Here is an 11,924-nt window from a genome sequence, read left to right on the forward strand (position 1 = left end):
GCCCAGATCAAGCAGTTCTCAACTCAGCGTTCTCTTCATCCCTCTGAACAGATGTAGTGTAGGTCATAAAGCATCAATGAAAATTTCATCGGACTGAATTTTCCATCCCCCAAACAGGCAAATGGTACTTGTGCACTGAGGTTTACAGTCTGGCTGGGCAGAAATAAAAACTCAAAACTAAAACTCAAGTAAAAACTCAAAAAAAAAAAAAAAAAACACCCCAGCAAAGCAATAGCTTCAGTGTATTATAAAAACCAAGATTAGATACATGGAACCACTTCCATGGAGCAGTTTAACTCCCCACAGAGCTTTAAGCAGAAATTTTGTTTAGACTTATTTTTTCCCCCCAATGCCGGAAATACTTTAGGGGAAGAGACCTATTTTCTTTTTAGTTTTAAACTGTTTATTTTGTATTGGGGTGTATCTGATTGACCATGTTGTGACAGTTTCAGGTGAACAGTAAAGGGGTTCAGCCACACATATACATTTATCCAGTCTCCCCCAAACTCCCCTCCCATCCAGGCTACCACATAACACTGAGTAGAGTTCCTCGTGCTATATAATAGGTCCTTGTTCGTTATCCGTTTGAAATATAGCAGTGTGTATATGGGGAAGAGACACATTCTAATATCAAATACTTGAACCCTACTGGGACTGATGCTGAAGCTGAAGATTCAGTACTTTGGCCACCTGATGTGAAGAGCTGACTCATTGGAAAAGACCCTGATCCTGGGAAAGACTGAATACAGAAGGAGAAGGGGTCGATAGAGGATGAGATGGTTAGGTAGCATCACCGACTCAATGGACATGAATCTGAGCAAGCTCTGGGAGATAGTAAGGACAGGGAAGCCTGGTGTGCTGCAGTCCATGGGGTTGCAAAGAATCAGACATGAGTTAGCAACTGAACGACAACAATCAGAGTACATGTTTTAACAAACACCCAGACGGTAAATATCTGCCTTTGGTTGGTCTAAAACTATGCCCTGCCTAACTTCCACAACCTCTATGCTATCTTGCCAGTTGCTAGCTTCCAACATCAAAATTCCACTAACTGCCACATCTTGGTTGCTAAAGAACCTGCCTGTTGTTGAACTGCGTTACTAACATTACTAGTCCCTGCACCTTCCTTTGCTGCTAACTTTGGATCAAATACAGGTTACACTATCAACTCTGTGAATTGGTAGCAGCTTTCCAGAAGGCAAATTGATATGGCATATCAAAAGCCACAGAGAGGTCTATACCCTTGGGCCAAATAATCAAAAAAAAAAGGAAAAGAAATTTACAGAAGATGTCCAACTTGGTGTCATTTAAAACTATCTCACAATAAGTTAACCACAGCACATCTCTCTTACTAGCTGTTACTTGTTGAAGCGGTTCTCTTACAGGTCTGGACATCCTTCTAAAGCTCACAACACCTCCATCACAGATGTAGAAACCAAGGCTCAGAGCACGGTCACTGAATGCCTAATAAATGGCGGAACCCAGGCTTGAACAAAAGACTTTGTTCCACTCATCCCCAGGATTACTTGGGACCCAGACACCCGAGCGGTGAGTGTCAGGAGTGGCACTCCTGACGTGATGCCATGACCTCCACGGTGAGCATGAAGACGTTTCAGCCAGGTTAAAGGGGCCTTCCTGAAAGAACCTTATGGGACCAGAGAAGGACTCCAAATTAAACCCACAGTTTGATAATATTCATAAAAATATGTGTAAAAACTGAAAGCAGAGACTTCCCTGGGGATCCAGTGGTTAAGAATCTGCCTTTCAGTGCTTGGGAAGTGGGTTTCTGGTTTGGGAACTAAGATCCCACGTGCCATGGGCAATGAAGCCGGTGGGATACCACTACTGAGTCCACTTGATTTAGAGCCTTCGGGACACAACTACTGAGCCTGCTCGATCTAGAGCCCGGGCACCGCAGCAAGAGAAGCTTATGCAACACAGCTAGAGAAACCCAGTGCAGCCAAAATAAATAAAAATATTTGAAAACTTGAAAGCAGTCACAGAGGAAAATAGTTGGCCTAGCATTTAGGGGAGGAAATGAGTGGATGTTTTATTCTGTTTATATGTTCTTAAATGTTTTCATGCCAAGGTCTTAACAGCAAGCCTCAAAAACAAACAAAAAAACCCACCTTGGTCACTGACTGGGGCTTTATCAATGTATGTAGGTGTTTTTCTCTGTCTCCTACCTTTGAGTAACTTCTCCACCCCACCAGTTCTGTCTCGGTTTCATGATGCTTGCACCTTGTTGAAACCACAACTTCCCCTCCGGGGATTGCTGAGTGCTCAGGAGGGAATCATGGGGAGGACTTTTTCAGCAGAGGTGAGAGGATATTGGAATATGACATCACTATTCAAATGGCGAAGGAGAGAGGGAGAGTACCAAGTGCCAAGGAGAAAACCAGTGGGCTTTTATGGCTCTGTTTATGGGAAGCGCTCCACCGGCCGAAAGGTCAGGAGCTGACGTGTCCAATGGCACTGGAGCATCACATGAAAAAACAGAACCTTATAAAAATTCATAAGCTCACCAAGCACCCACTTGACTCGGGTAAGGGGTGTGGTGGCCAGAATGTTGTCAGGCCCCAGAAAAAAAGAAGCCCAGTAGCTAGCTGCACCCTGAGGACCTAGCACGGTGCTAGGTCCTTCTAGTAAAAGAACACTCATAACACTTCTTCGGTGGTCCAGTGGTTAGGAATCTACCTGCCAAGGCAGGGGACTTGGGTTCCATCCCTGGTCCAGGAAGATCCCACATCTTGTGGGGCAGCAAGCCCATGCACCTCAACTACTCAGCCCGTGAGCCGCAAATACAGAAACCTGCACGCCCTAGCACCCTCTCTCGAGCTCCAAAACAAATGCGGCCACTGCAATGAGAAGCCCACGCACTGCAACTAGAAAAAGCCCACATGCAGCAACAAAGAGTGCAGACCAAAAATAAATAATAAATAAACAAAGAACTAAAAAAAAAAAAACACTGATAAAATGGCAACCCACTCCAGTGTTCTTGCCTGGAGAATCCCAGGGACGGGGGAGCCTGCTGGGTTGCCGTCTCTGGGGTTGCACAGAGTTGGACACGACTGAAGCGACTTAGCAGCAGCAGTAATACATGCATTGCAGAAGCTCCTCTTGTAGTAACTGATTTAATCCTACAATAAGTACCACGAGTTTACCTTCTACTTTACAGAGGATGAAACTGAGGCTAAGAAGTTAAAAAAAAAACTGGCCCAGCTGAGATTCAAGCCCAGATTCACCTGATACCAACTGCTGTTCTCCATAGCCTTTCACTACCCACACTGCCCAATGGCCTAGACCTCATCCCATCAATGACCCTATGTGGTACCAAGCACTGCTTCCTTCATATGAAAGACGTTGCCATTCCCTTAGGTCACAGGAAACACTGCTTCAGACCACCCCGCTCCCCTGGGGGATCAGAGCTGAGGGAGGAAGTTCCCTGGGCTTCCTGCCTCTTCAGTAAAAGAAAGAGGCAACATGTCCCATGATGGAAAGAGTCTGGGCTTTGGAACAAAATGGATCCAGGTTTGCATGCTGACATCCACATTCAGTAACTTGAGTAAGTCACTGAATGTCTGAGAGCCTCAATGTTCTCATCTGTGAAGTGGGGGCCATTCATGAGTGGCGAGAATTGGAGTCCAGTCCAGTGCCTGGCACGAGATGGGAGTCTTATCTCTTGGTTAGTAATCTGTCCCTTACTGATTCTGAAGGAACCTCTACCGTCCCAGTGCCCCCTCTTCAATGGAGCTGCTATGGAAGAATAGGTTAGTACCCTCAAAGAGGCACTGGTCACCTGGCAGGCACCTCTGGGCCGCTACTTTGGCCACTTCCTTTCCCTTGACAAGATGCGTCTGATCCATCCACCAGTGGAATTTCTCTTTCCTTTGATGGGAGTTCTCTCCCTTTCAGTTCTCCATTCCCCAGTCTGCTAACACATTATTTGACCTGGCTTCCCTCATAGCTTGGGCTTCCCTCAGAGCTCAAAGAATCTGCCTGCAGTGCAGGAGACCCAGGTTCAATTCATGGGTTGGGAAGATCCCCTGGAGAAGGGAATGGCAACCCACTCCAGTATTCTTGCCTGGAGAATCCCATGGACAGAGGAGCCTGTCAGGTTATAATCCACGGGGTTGCAAAGAGTCAGATAGGACTTAGTGACTAAACCCCACCACCACCTAGCTGCTCTGTGCCTTCACTGGCCTTTGCAGACCCTGGAGCCTGCACACCAGGGCATGGTCTGCCAGGGCAGTGACCATGTCTGCTTTCCTCACGTTCTACCCCCCACGATCTGAGCACTGTGTCTGGCATACAGTAGGTACTCAATAATTGTGTGATGAGTGAGTGAACGAATGAATGATAAATGCATAGTGTGTATGGCCTGAGTGGAGAGTGAGTCATTCTGCAAACGTTTGCAGAGGACCTATTGTCGGCTGTGGGTGGAGAGTCAGAGATAGAAGGTCTGCTAGGCTCCCTGGGAATCAGGGTAGATTATGTGCAGCTTCTCTGTTACATGTTTTATATACATCCTCTTATTTAATCCTTGAAAGAACTCTATACATGTCTATACATGTTTTATATACATCCTCTCATTTAATCCTCGAAAGAACTCTATACATGTCAGGGAAACCCCCATTTTACAGGGAAGACTAACTTGCCTGTTACCCACCTAGGTGGGGTGTCTAACCCAGGCCTTCCTGACTCCAGCTCGGGTGTTACCTCCTCACCCGGCAGGCCATCGAGCACAGGGATGAAGTGCATGGGCTCCAAAAGTCAGACGATTCGGATTCAGAGCCTGACTTGCCTCTTACCAGCAGTGGAAATTCTGACAACTCATGGGTCTCCTCAAGGCTTAGTTATCTTATCTGTAAAATAAGGATGGGGGTATTTCCTACCTCAAGGATTGTTGTGAGAATGGAATGAGGCAATTTAAGTAAAATACCCTGAGTCAAGCACAAAAGTCTTTGGCAACAGCAGCCAGCCATAACAGGAGCAGGAGTAGTAATTGTAATAGTAATGGAGGTACTAATGGTGGGCTTCCCTCATAGCTCAGTTGGTAAAGAATCTGCCTGCAATGCAGGAGACCCAGGTTTGATCCCAGGTCGGGAAGATCCCCTGGAGAAGGAAATGGCAACCCACTCCAGTATTCTTGCCTGGAGAATCCCATGGACAGAGGAGCTTGGCGGGCTATAGTCCATGGGCTTGCAAAGAGTTGGATACGATTTAGCGACTAAACCACCAACCAATTAATGATGGTAGGAATGGGGGTGATGGTAGTAGAGGCAGGAGGAAGTCTGGCGGTGCTAGTATTAATAGTGGTAGCAGCTACAGCTACCAGCAGTGATCGTGGCAGAGAAGGCAGTGGCACCCCACTCCAGTACTCTCGCCTGGGAAATCCCATGGGCAGAGGAGCCTGGTGGGCTGCAGTCCATGGGGTTGCAAAGAGTCAGACACGACTGAGCGACTTCACTTTCACTTTTCACTTTCATGCATTGGAGAAGGAAATGGCAACCCACTCCAGTGTTCTTGCCTGGAGAATCCCAGGGACGGGGGAGCCTGGTGGGCTGCTGGCTATGGGGTCGCACAGAGTCAGACACCATAGTGTTAGCAAGAACAGTGGTAGTAGCAGTCATGGTAGTAGTAACAATGAGAGTAGTGACAGCAGTAGTGGTGGTAGTAGTCACTGTTGTTCAGTCGCTCAGTCGTGTCCCCCTCTTTGCAACCCCAAGTACTGCAGCACCCCAGGCTTCCCTGTCCTTCACCATCTCCCAGAGCTTGCTCAAACTCATGTCCCTTGAGTCAGTGATGCCATCCAACCATCTCATTCTCTGTCACCCCTTCTTTTCCTGCCTTCAGTCTTTCCCAGCATCAGGGTCGTTGCTGATGAGTTGGCTCTTCGCATCAGGTGGCCACAGTATTGGAGCTTCAGCTTCAGTATCAGTCCTTCCAATGAATACTCAGGGTTGATTTCCTTTAGTAGTTGTGGTAGGGTGATTTGAATTTCAGTGTATGCAGAAGCCAACGCGGTGATCTGAGGAGGTTGAATGGGTTTGTCCTCTTAGTGTCCTATCACATTAACCTGGAGACTGTGTGACCACAGGAGCGGGAGAGGGTGCGACTCAAATCCAGCACTCAGGGAGCGCCCTCGTGGCCCAGTGGTGAGGACTCCGAGCCTCCACTGCAGGGGGCAGATACCTGGTCAGGGAACTAAAATCCTGCAGGCCACGCGGCAGAGCCAAACAAAGTAGTCCGGCACCTAGATGCCAGAGGCCCTGAGAACAGAACAGCAGAGCTGCAGCTCCCAGGCACAGTCCTAGACGGGATAAGTTACTAGGCACCCATGGGACCTGAGCCCACCCCCAGGGAAACACACCTGGTGAGGAATGGGGTGACAGGCGTGCCCTAAGGTAACTCAAGGAGAGTTGGCTTTAGAGACGATTTTATTCCTGGCATTTCAGGCAGACCTCACGAGAGCAAGTTTGCCCAGAGGACAACAGGAAGGTCAGAGGCACAGAAGGAGCAGAGCAGCAAGGGTAATGCTCTATCTGACGGTGATGCTGGGACAGTGTCGGCTTGTGCGCCCCACTCTCAAACAGCGTGGAAGCAAAGGAGCCCCAGGTTTCGGCCAGTTCCCCTTCTTCTCTCACTCGTCTGGACACTTTTGTGTGAGTTTGAGAGCCACTGGTCTGGAAAGACATGGTGGCCAGTCAATGGGGAGACAGTTTAAAAGGTCGAAGAGTCATATTTAAAGAAGCCACACACACACACACAGAGGCCTAGAGTAGGGCAGAAGGCTGAGTACGTGTTGTGGGTGTCCAAACCAAGAACGTGGCTTTGGAGCAAGAAGGACTTGGGTTCAAATTCTAGCTTCTGTGGCTATGAGACCTCAGACAAGGGGGTAATATTAGCCTGCTAGTGTCATTAGGTAGATTAAATGAGACAACATCTGTAAAGTAATTAGCATGTGCTACTAAGTAGCAGGTACTTAGTAGTAGCTTCATTGACTGCTCAGAGAAAGGCAGCTATTATGATGATGATGATGATCTTTATTACTGAGTGAAAGTCGCTTAGTCGGTCTGACTCTTTGCGACCCCATGCCTACCAGGCTCTGTTTTGCCCATGAAAATCATTGCAGTTTGACTCAGCCCTGAAAAGTAAAGTGTGTTAGTTTTCTGTCTGACTCTTTGAGACCCAATGGACTGTAGCCCACCAGGCTCCTCTGTCCATGGAATTCTCCAGGCAAGAATACTGGAGTGGGTTGCCATTTCCTTCTCCAGGGAATCTTCCCAACTCAAGGATTAAATCCAGGTCTCCCACATTGTAGGCAGATTCTTTAACAACTAAGCTACAAGGGAAACCCATCACTATTACATCGGGTTTCCCATGATGGTTCAAGCAGTAAAGAATTCGCCTGCAGTGCAGGAGACACAGGAGACTCGGGTTCCATCCCTGGTTCGGGATTGCAGAGGAAATGGCAACCCACTCCATCATTCTTGCCTGGGAAATCCCATGGACAGAGGACCCACAGGGTCACAAAGAGTCTGACATGACTTAGCACGCACGCAGTGTTACATCAGCACAACAATGTAGAGACGTTGCTGAGACTTCCACGGTGGTCCAGTGGTTAAGAATCCGCCTGCCAATGCAGGGGACACGGGTTTGATCCCTGGCCCGGGAAGATTCCTCATGCCACGGGGCAAATAAGACCATGTGACGTAACTGTTGAAGCCCACACACCCTAGGGCCCATGCTCTGCAACAAGAGAAGCCACCGCAATGAAAAGCCCACAAACCATTACTGTCTAGTAGCCCCATGCTCACTGCAACTAGAGAAAGCCTGTTCATAGTAATGAAAACCCAGCTCAGCCAAAAATAAATAATAATTAATTATTTTTAAACTGCTTTTACATCCACTCCCACAGTCTTCTCAGTTACATGGTCTTACATGGGAACTGTCTCATATTTTGCTCACTTTGTGTCACAGATGATAGAACTGAACAAGGTTTCCAGACCCATGAAGGTCAGAATAAAAACACACATATATCTCTTGACTATTACACAATTCTGAGTATAATTCTGGACGTAGAGTGTTTGAGTGATGGGTAAACTCATGCATTGGCCAATGGTGAAATTGACAGCTTGCAAGTTTTCCAGCATGGCATCTACTGGGGCAATCCAACAATCACCTGTTTAGCACCTGCTGTATGCCAAGAACACTGGGAGAGTCTGCTCTGGGGAGCCTGTCCTAGGGGTCCCTCTGTGGGGGAGCATTGCCAGGCCAAGTTGGTGACAGTCAGGCTCTCCCAAGAGGGTGGTGGTCAGGCTCTCTCCCCTCATTTCCTGTTGATAACGACTTAGCACGCTTACGTGATAAATGAGCTCATATAGGATATGGTACAGGTGCACCATTATGCGACTCTGGAGAGTCGCCACTTCTGTTGGCAGGGCTAAATAAGGCCACTCGGAAAGTTCCCAGCTGCTGCATCAGCCATCCCAAAATAAAGCGTGTCTACAACTCCCATGGCTCCTTGAATCTTCTTCCAGCTCCCCAGCTTGCGCTTTACCTACCTGGAGTTCGTTGATCGGCAGGACATTCCTTTCCTTGTTGTTAAGTGATGATGGCCCTGGGAGAGTCCCCTATACTTCTTCCCTCTGCTCTGACCAAACTGACCCCACTCCTGGGCAGAAACACTGGCATGGAACAGAAGGGACAGTACAAGAAACTAACTTGGTCCAGTGAATTTAGGCATTTGATTTTCAAGTTCAAGATCATTTCCTCAGAGACTAGACAGAACTGATGGATCAGTTATTCTGACACTGAAGGACAGAAAGAACTGCAAGGCCTGCTTAAATAAACTCAAGAGAACCCGAAGGGGTGAAGGTCCATTTTAAATATCCTTCTTGGCCTCACTGCTCTTTCTGCCTTACTGGTCTCTGTTTCCTCATCTGGAAAATGAGGATATGAGACTGGCTGGTCACCAAGGTCATTTAAGGAGACCCTGGATATGGCTCCACATGGCACCTGACGATGGGTGAATTCTGGCTCTTCTCCAGTCGTGAACTCCCCATGTGACCAGGACCCAGAGTCAGTATTCCCTCTGCCCTGCCTCCATGTGCCAGTGACCACTGAGCTTGCTCTCGACATCTCTAGGAACCATCCCAGCTAGATCTCTGATGCCACTTCTAAAGTTCTTTCCAGCCCTGCCTTCTCTGCTCCCAGCCATGACTCAACACTAGCAGGGTGGATTGGAGGGCTTGAATAATGAGTTTCACTTCTTCCTCTCTCTCTCATTGCTGGGTAATTTCATGATGACATGCTCCTCCAGAGATGGTCAGGGACACTTCAGGTAGATGAAGGCAAATACCACTGTTCCTTGATGTCTGATTCCTCATTCACAAAATTAAGTGCATGCTTCATTTTTAATCGACAGCATCACCCCTAAAGAAATTTTGAATGACAATCCTATCATTCAATATCTCAGGCAGAAACATGAATCAGTGACTCCTTTTTCGCAAATTACAAAATGAATAAACTTGCCTCTCCTCCTGTGCTCCTGCCCTCTCTCTTCAATCCAGAAATGCAGGGGCTCCTTCGAGGGCATTTACCCCTTTAGAGAGGAGGGGAAATGATGGGTATTCATATGAGGTTTCTTTCTTGCCTGATTCACTCTCTGTCTTTGTGGCTGAACATTTGAATAATTATCATTCAACAAGCAGAATGATTAGCCTTCAGTAGCTGGGTGACTCCTAAAAATGAGAGTGTGTAGCAGAGGGGAGCATCCAGGAGTCTAGGACAGTGCCCAAGTCAATGTCCCTTGTTACAATCACAGAATGCAGGTTAGTCCGGAAGTTCCCAGTACCGCCACGCATCACCCACGCCTCTTGGGAGAGCTTCTTGGGTAGGAGCTGGGCTCAGGTGAAGAGGCAGTGATAAATGAACCATACCTCGGAAGAATGGCCATGTGACTGAGATAAAAATGATCTGCTCTGCAGATGGTGAAAAGATGAAACCAGGCAGGACTGAAATGCAAACACCAGGGGAGTTTTTCATTCATTCACTCATTCATTCAAAAAACACTTACTGGGGACCACTACATGCCAGGCATTGTTCTAGATTCTGGGGTTATATGGGTTGCCCAGGTGGCACTAGTAGATTCTACCAGCAGAGAATGAGCCCGACCTCGCTGCCCCCACCCCACCGGAAAAAAAAGGAATCCCTGCCTTCCTGGGGCTTAGTGTTGAGAAAGCAGACAATAAACCGAATTAAATAGTTCAGCACATGACTTGTCAGATAATGATAAATGCTTTGGAGAAGAAGAAAAAAAGGCAAGGGAATGGGGCTTGAGAATATCAAATAAGAGGTGGGCTACAGTTTTATTAAGGGTGAGCAGGAAAAGCCTCAGAGAGAAGATGACAGATCAGTAGAGACTTGAGGGAGAGGTCTTTGGGGAAAACCTCCCAGGGCAGGGAAAGAGCAAGTGTAAAGGCCCAGGGACAGGGATGTGCCTGGCAGTTTCCAGGAACAGCGAGGAGACCCTGTGGCTGGAGTCAAGTACCTTCCATCAGGCTTTTGCTCTGAGTGATACAGGAAGCCACTGTATATTTAGAAGCAGAGAACAACATGAATCTCTTTTTTATTTTTTTTTATTTTGGCTGTACATAAGATTTCTCTAATTGCTGTGCACAGGCTTCTCATGGCGGCAGCTTCTCTTGTTGTGGAGCTCAGGCTCTGCGTGCTCAGGCTTCAGTAATTGCAGCACGTGCGGACAAGGCAATGGCTCCCCACTCCAGTACTCTTGCCTGGAAAATCCCATGGATGGAGGAGCCTGGTAGGCTGCATTCCATGGAGTCGCTAAGAGTCGGATACGACTGAGCGACTTCACTTTCACTTTTCACTTTCATGCATTGGAGAAGGAAATGGCAACCCACTCCAGTGTTCTTGCCTCGAGAATCCCAGGGACGGGGCAGCCTGGTGGGCTGCCGTCTATGGAGTCACACAGAGTTGGACACGACTGAAGTGACTTAGAAGCAGCAGCAGCAGGGCTTCAGTAGTGGTGATGCACAGTTTTAGTTGCCCCACAGCATATGGAGTCTTCCAGGGATCGAACCCATGTCCCCCATATTGGCATGTGAATTCTTAACCACTGGACCATAGGGGAAGTCCAAACATTACCTTTTGATTGAATGAAAACTCCTTGGCTGCTCTGTAGAGAACAGGCTACAGGGGGCAAGAGCAGAAGCAGGGGGACCAGACCAGACAATAGGAAAGATGCCTGGGATGATGGAGCGGGTGTTGATGGGGGTGCCAGGAAGGGACCAGATTCTGGGTTTATTCTGAAGGAAGATCCAACAGGGGTTGCTGAAGGTAAGATACAGGTGTCAGGGACAGGGATGCCTTCTTGTTCGGAGGCACGAACCAGTAGAAAGATGGACATACCATTTATAGAATTGGGGGATCGGAGGAAAAGTAGGTTTGAGGAAGGAAATAGGAAGCCGTGTACAAACAGTAGGAAGGGGGAGATACATGTGGCATGCTGGCTCCACCTGGAAGTGGGCAGTTCAAAAAATCCTATAGAGAAGCAAGTCAGTCATCAATGCACAAGTGATGTGGCAAGGAGGGGAAGTTCTGGTTTTTTGAGTCAGAACACCTGGTTTGGAGTCCCATATTTGCCACTCTCTAGTCGAGGGATTTGGGGTACGATACGTAAGCTCTCTATGCTTTTCTAAAATTATTATTGTTTTATTTTTAATTGGATGATAATTCCTTTACAATGTTGTATTGGTTTCTTCCACACAACAGTGTGAATCAGCCATAAGTAAGTGAAAGTGAAAGTGAAGTCACTCAGTCGTGTCCGACTCTTAGTGACCCCATGGACTGCAGCCCACCAGGTTCCTCCGTCCATGGGATTTTCCAGGCAAGAGTAC

The 11,924-nt window shown here is 47.7% G+C and overlaps 1 long non-coding RNA gene across 1 annotated transcript in view; it reads right to left on the reverse strand.

Annotated features, from left to right (window-relative positions):
* LOC147352600 (uncharacterized) overlaps positions 1 to 8,825 on the reverse strand; it is a 30,904-nt gene extending 22,079 nt beyond the window's left edge. Inside the window, exon 1 of the long non-coding RNA XR_015148274.1 lies at positions 8,568 to 8,825. This is a non-coding gene — a long non-coding RNA (uncharacterized LOC147352600). The remainder of the gene's footprint in view (positions 1 to 8,567) is intronic.
* Positions 8,826 to 11,924: the final 3,099 nt, after the last annotated feature.

This window comes from Bos grunniens, chromosome 19 (assembly GCF_055505025.1).
Source record: "Bos grunniens cultivar Pamir isolate PY7600 chromosome 19, Bosgru_T2T1.0, whole genome shotgun sequence".
Lineage (NCBI taxonomy): Eukaryota > Metazoa > Chordata > Mammalia > Artiodactyla > Bovidae > Bos > Bos grunniens.